Here is a 7,196-nt window from a genome sequence, read left to right as displayed (position 1 = left end):
GTTTGTCAGGATAGAGTGGGTGGCGGTGGAGATGGACTTGGTGGAGATGAAAAGCTGGATGTCATCGGCGAAGCAGTGGAATTGGAGACCATGACGGCGGATTAAGTGACCGAGGGGGGACAGGTAAAGGATAAAGAGGAGGGGGCCAAGAACTGAACCTTGGGGGACACCTTGGGGGAGGGGAGCAGTGGGGGATTTGCAGTTATTGATGGAGATGAACTGACGTCTGTCAGAGAGGTATGATTTAATCCAAGAGAGGGCAGTGCCGGTAATGTTAAAGGTGGTTTCAAGTCGGGTGAGGAGGATGGTGTGATCGATGGTGTCAAAGGCAGCGCTGAGGTCGAGGAGGATGAGAATGTTGAGGTTGCCAGCATCAGAGGAGAGGAGAAGGTCGTTGGTGATTTTGAGGAGAGCAGTTTCAGTACTGTGGTTGGACCGGAATCCGGATTGGAATGTTTCATACAGGTTATTGGCAGAGAGGTGATGCTTGAGTTGAGTGGCTACAGCGCGTTCCAAAACCTTTGACAGAAAGGGTAGGTTGGAGATGGGTCTGAAGTTATTTAGGGTGTCAGGGTTTAGTCCAGGTTTTTTCAGAATGGGGGTAACAGCAGCAATTTTGAGGGATGGTGGGACGATGCCTGTAGACAGGGAGGAGTTTATTGTTGCAATGATAAGTGGAGAAAGAGCAGGAAGGGAGGCCTTGACAAAGCTGGAGGGGATGGGGTCAAGAGTGCAGGTGGCAGTTTTCATTCCGATGAGGAGTTCAGAGAGGTCAGTAGGGGAGACTGGGGAGAATTGAGACAGGGGATGGCAGGATAAGGGGGGGCAGGTGGTTTGAGGGGGAGCGGGTGCGGCGGTGGTCAAGCTGTTGTAGATGTTTTCAATTTTGCGTTGGAAGAATGAAAGGAAGGAGATGCAGTTGTCTATTGTGAATGACTGGGTGGTGGTGTTCAGGGGGCTGAGGAGTTTGTTTATTGTAGAGAAGAGTGCTTTTGGGTTTCCGGAGCCAGAGTGGATAATTTGAGAGTAGTAGGCGGAGCGGGCGCGGGAGAGGGCATCTTTATAGTGTTGTATGTGGTCCTTGTAGGCCTGGGAGTGAACTGTGAGACCTGTTTTATTGCGGAGTCTTTCAAGTTGGCGAGCACGAGTTTTCATTAGGCGGAGCTCAGGGGTAAACCAGGGAGCAGAATGGGTGAAAGAAACTGTTTTGGTTTTTATAGGCGCAATTTGGTCAAGGCAGGAAGAGAGAGTGTGGTTGTAGTAGTCAGTGAGGTCAGAAGGGGTGTGGAGGTCAACGAAGGGAGAAGTGGACATTTTTTCAGAGAGGGTCGATGAGAATGAGGCAGGTGAAAAAGCGTTTAGCTTACGGAAGTTGATAGTGCGATAATGCCTTGGTGCTGGGGTGGGGATGTTGATGGTCAGAGTGATGGCTAGGTGGTCAGAGAGAGTGAGGTCGGAGCCAGAGAGATGGTGCAAAATTAGTCCAGTAGAGCAGACAAGGTCCAAAATGTGACCACGGTTATGGGTAGGAAAGTTGACATGTTGAGTGAGGTTAATGCAGGTGAGTAAATCAGTGAAGTCAGTGGTTAGCGTGGAGTCAGTGGAGTCCATGTGGATATTGAAATCACCAAGGAGGAGGATTGAGGGGGAGAGGGAACATAGCTGGGTCAGAAAGTAGGAGAAGTCAGACAGGAATGATGGGTGTGGTTTGGGAGGGCGGTAGACAACAGCCATGACTGACTGTGTGTGACCAGAGAGTTTAAAAGCCAGGTGTTCAAATGATGGAGCAGATGAGATGGAGATGAGGTTGGTCTTGATGTCTTGTCGGTGAATAACGGCAATTCCACCACCTCGGCCCTCCGAGCGTGGTTTATTGATGTAAGAATATCCATTGGGTGTGGTGAGGTTGAGCGTGTAGTAGTCCAGTGGTTGTTGCCAGGTCTCAGTGAGACAGAGAAAGTCCAGTTTATTTTCCAGGATGTAGTCGTTCAGGATGAGGCATTTGTTGTTGAGGGACCGGGTATTGAACAGGGTGAGCTTGATGTTGTTTTGTACGGCGGGTATGAATCCAGGTGATTTGGCCAGGGTTCGCAGACAGAACTGGCACATTCGTGATTAAACGATTTTTTACGGCGAAGCTGTTTGGTTCCTGTGTTTACAGCGTTTGTCTCTCCGTATGTATGTATGTATGTATGTCCCTTACATACTTCACATAAGGGCTCTTCAAACATTGAAGCATTTCTTATGACTGCCTCTAACCACCCTGAGCTTGGGATCCTCGGGTCCTGAGTTCGAATCCCGGTCAGCTGTTGAATTAACACCAGGTGGTGTTGACTCAGCCTGTCATCCTTCCGAGGTCGGCAAAATGAGTACCAACTCACTGGTCCTCTCCAAAGGAGGTTGGTGGAAAAATTTGCACTCCGGCCGCTGTAGAAAACCTCATTCCGTAACACATAGTGCTTGCTATGTGTCGGGATGGTGCTGAGGTGACTTTGATAGTGTTGACTAACTGATCAACATATAGAATAAACCATATGGTGTCTCAATGCAAGCTCTTCACTTCCATGGTGACAGACAGCTTAGAGACTTAGAGTACTTCAAAATAATTTAATACTTACATTATTTGCTAACTTGCTACCCAGGTCATACTATCCTCTTCAACTAAAGTATCAAACAAGCCCGGCTACGCCACCGTTAGACTTTTGGTATTGTTTTCAAATAAATTATTCATAATTGAGACAAATGCTATGACTTCATGTGTTTGATTTTAAAAAAATGTTAATCCAAGGCTCATTGGAGGAGTTTATACACGAGTTGCATGGAGAGGAAATACATTAGTAGACATCAGTTTACTTTTACATGAACGACAATGGCATTAGTAGACTACAATGTTGTAGTACAACTACAACAGCTACATGGGATTTGAACTCTTGTCCTGAGCCTGCGGTTCAGATGGGAAGACCAATAGGCAAATTGTTAATTAATTATTACCCTCACCTGAGGAAAGGGTATTGCATTTGAGTCTGTTTGCTTGCTACTTGGCAAAAAAAACAAAACGTTTTCTTGCCAAGTTTGTTGATCACTCGTGTGTGTGTGTGTGTGTGTGTGTGTGTGTGTGTGTGTGTGTGTGTGTGTGTGTGTGTGTGTGTGTGTGTGTGTGTGTGTGCGCACGTGCGCGTGTGTCCCTGCTCACTTATGTTTGCCTACAGGTCACAATTTTAAACCAATCTTCACAAAACTTCACCAAATGGCAGAGACAAAATCTTACATATTTTTGAGGTCAAAAGGTCGACATCGGCCAAGTTATCATCCGATTGACTTGACATTTGAATAGGATTAACATCAGCTAACTGAATTCACCCACCAACTATTTTTGAGATCAAAATAGGCCAAAAGGTCAACAACTTTTTCAAATGTCTAAAATCCTCAATTTTCATCTGATTGACTTGAAATTTGAATAGGATTTTCATATCAGCGAAATGAATTCAACCACTAACTATTTTTGAGATCAACATCGGTCACAAGGTCAACATGGACCAAAGGTCAACCACTTTTCCAAAATTTCTAAAATCCTCAGTTTTCATCCGATTGACTTTAAATTTGAATAAGATTTGCATATCGGCTTTCTGAAACCAACCACCAACTATTTTTGAGGTCAACATAGGCCAAAAGGTCAACATAGGACAAATTTCTAGAATTGACAATTTTCATCCGATTAACTTAAGGATGCTCTACGTCTACTGAGTGTCATTCTAATTTGTTCTCTTTTGCCAAGTGTCGCTCTGAGTGATTTTTTAAATCTGGCTGTCTGTTTGTTTGTCTGCACAGAATAAATATGATTTTCTCTGCAATTGTTGGTCCAATTGACAGGAAATTTTCACCATAGGTGCAACTCCACCTGTAGAATTTGTTAATGATAATTATGATGTTATAGGTCATGTGGTATGGGCGCCATCTTGGAAAAACCGAAAAACTTTTCACCTCTATCTCCAAAAGCGTTGCATAGAAAAAATTGAGACATGGCTCATTGTAAAGAAATCTCCATGTGGAATAACATATGTTAATGATGATGTCATAGGTGCCTCCATTATGACGTAATAATTCGACAAGGACAAAACTTCATCCAATCAAAATGAAATTTCTTGAGCATCATCTAGGAATAAATTGGTGGAGAAAAAATAATAATGATGTCATTAGTCACGTGATTCGGCGGCCATATTTGTTTCACCACAAAAACTTTTAAAACCACTGAAAACACATCCTGGCGAGGGTCTGTAATCTGATTGCTCTTTTTAGTTTTGTTTTGTATTTGACAAACGGCATTAGTTATTCGGCAACTAGTTTGAAGTGAATTTAAAAGAATAAACTTTCAATGCATGTCATTGGTGGAGAAGGTAGATGTTATTTTGGTTATTACCATATGATAAGAAGGATATCGTATTGTTTTACATTACCAAATGATAAGGTGGATATCATGTTGGTTTGTTACCTCCGCCACAAAAGGTGGACGGAGGTTACGTATTCATCTCTGTCTGTCTGTTTGTCAAAAGTTTGGACATATTTGGACGAAATTTGGTGGACAGGTTTGGTTTGTGTCAAAGACGAATTGATTAGATTTTAGTAAAGATTCAGGTCAAGATACTATAATCTTTAAGCGATTCTTCACCATTGAGGGTTAGGGCCAAAAACGATATACCGTGAGACCTGGACATTCGCAGATTCAATATCTGCGGAACCCCGCATGTTTGTGGTTCAAAAAATATAACATGCTTCTACATTTGTGGCCTGTGCTTCACGTGTTCGCGGTGTTTTGTGGGCCCAAAAAAAGACGAAGAAAAAAGCATCCCCCACCGCCACATGAATAACAGCTCCGAAATAATCTTCCACGAGGCATGCATATCAGTGGGATACAACAGTCTCGTCGAGGTATGCATTCTGCCAAGTGCAGCTCTAGTTACCAAATTACAAGGTGGATATGTATATCATATCGTGTTGGTTTACTACTGAACATTTCGCATCAGTTTCTGATTTTGCACGAGTAGAATGAAGCTCGTACTACGCTCCTAACTCAGCTCAGTTTTGTCACTTGTATAAATTTGCTCATCTGTTTCTGATTTGGTAAATATATAGCTCACAGTCTAAAGGTGATCACAGCTGTTGTAAAAATCAGATCTACAACTTTGTCCCAAGAGTAGGTTTAATCGTAATCGTTCTCAAACAGCATCTAAAGGGAAAACCAGCAATCATTGTATTAGTGTTACTTCAGATAAATACAGGTGCATACAGGTGATATCTCGGCAAGCGAGCAGATAGCGTACAATGCAGAATCCTTACCATTCTACGGAAGCCCAGAGGTGCTATAGAGTTACATAGCGCAGAACTACCTTCTGCGCTGAAAGGCAGTCTCTTATAGGAGCCGTGGAGGAGTCGCGTCGTGGCAGTGAGGAGAATGACATCAGTGTCGTAACTTAGGTGACAATTTCATCACATTCTCCCCACGTTTAAAACTTGACTTGCAGGCCATGAATAGTAGGCACATATTGATAAACAGCAGAGGGATACATAGAAATGCAAAGAATCAAAACACATCTGAAAGGATGTTACTGCCAGTCATAACGCCCGGGGCGTCATCAATTCCCAATTACAGGGTTACTGCAATTCAACCGCGCACTCATAGTCTGGTTAGCAATCATTTTCTAGATATGCATATATAGAGAAAGGAAATCCCAAACAAGAAGATATTGAACAAAGCAAGCAGTGCACACCCCGTGGATCCCAGGGAGAAGACGAAGAGCCCGTTGGTGGAACCGTCGGACTGGACCCATCGAATTCCCGCTAGATTTGAGATTAAATGTCGCAGTAGTCTTACAGTGGTCGGCACAGTAGCTAGGTCGGATAATTTGTACCTTGTCGAAGAACGAATCGTCATTTGTCACACGGCGCATTTACAGGAAATCTCCACGTCGGCCTTTACCTGTACTAAGCCCCAGCGGATCATTCGTGATCACCAATCACTTGAAGTGATACATCGTTGCAACCGAGCAAGCAGAAGCCGCATACAGCTCCAATGGTCCATGTTGGATCTATGTTGGGTCCATGTTGTCATGGAATAATAGCGAAAACAGGAGTACACATCGAGGGAGAGAGAGCATGCTATGAACCATCCGAGTTCACATCGAGAGAGAGAGAGAGAGAGAGAGAGCAACGACATGAGCCATTCGGAGCCAATAGTTCGGAGCCAATAGCTAATGCCTCCCACGGCCGTCTGTCGTGAACTAAAGTCAAAGTATTTGTGTTTGTCGACGCGCGGCCGCAGCCCCTCACGACCAGGCCTCGCTCGGCACAGACGACGAACGTCCCCACGCACGTTAAAGTCAAACGTCAAAGAAATCTTACTCCCTTAACATCGCGATGCATGAGAATCGCGGAGAGTATCGCCTCCCGGTACCTTAATTAGAGTTAAGGTTACCGATTGAATGGAAGGAGATCGACTATACCAATTGAATGGGCTCAGATCTAGCTGGATCGCTCCACGCACTGACGCCATGGAGTTCCGCATGACGTGACGCACTGACGCACCGACGCCGTGGATTCGCACGCGATGTCCTGGATGGATTTGCCCTATCGACAAGGTACAAGAGAATGTTCTCATCCACCCCCTTATCCATGGATTTGCCCTATCGACAAAACCAAGAGAATGTTCTCATCCACCCCCTCATCCATCCCCACCTCCGAGATTGCAGTTGTGCTCTGTGTACCGAAGTCGAGCGACCTTCGCAGTCTCGGTCAGAGGGAAAGGAATACAGGCAACAACCGGACGAGGCATCTCGCAGTCTCAATCCTGGCGCGAATGTCGTGGAAACAAGCCAAGAGCGCTGTTCTGGAAACAAACAAGCCAAGCCAAGAGTCAAGGGCGAACAGGCGGGTGGGCACCACCGTGTCTAGCACAGGAGACAAGGGAGTCAGGCTCTGCGCTCAGTGTTATCACCTCATGGGTCACCGTGTACCCCGAATGCCCATGGTCCTAGCGAATAACGGTATGAGTCGTCGTTGATGGCTAGACGCCCCGAATGCACTATGGTCCTAGCGAATAACGGTGTGAGTCCTCGTTGATGGCTAGACGCCCCAAATGCACTATGGTCCTAGCGAATAACGGTATGTTCTTGTTGATGGCTAGACGCCCCGAATGAACATAT

This window comes from Myxine glutinosa, unplaced genomic scaffold (genome assembly GCF_964187855.1).
Source record: "Myxine glutinosa unplaced genomic scaffold, kmMyxGlut1.1 SCAFFOLD_2064, whole genome shotgun sequence".
Taxonomy (NCBI): Eukaryota; Metazoa; Chordata; class Myxini; order Myxiniformes; family Myxinidae; genus Myxine; species Myxine glutinosa.
The sequence above is the reverse complement of the archived record's forward strand: the minus strand, read 5'-3'. Positions refer to the sequence as shown.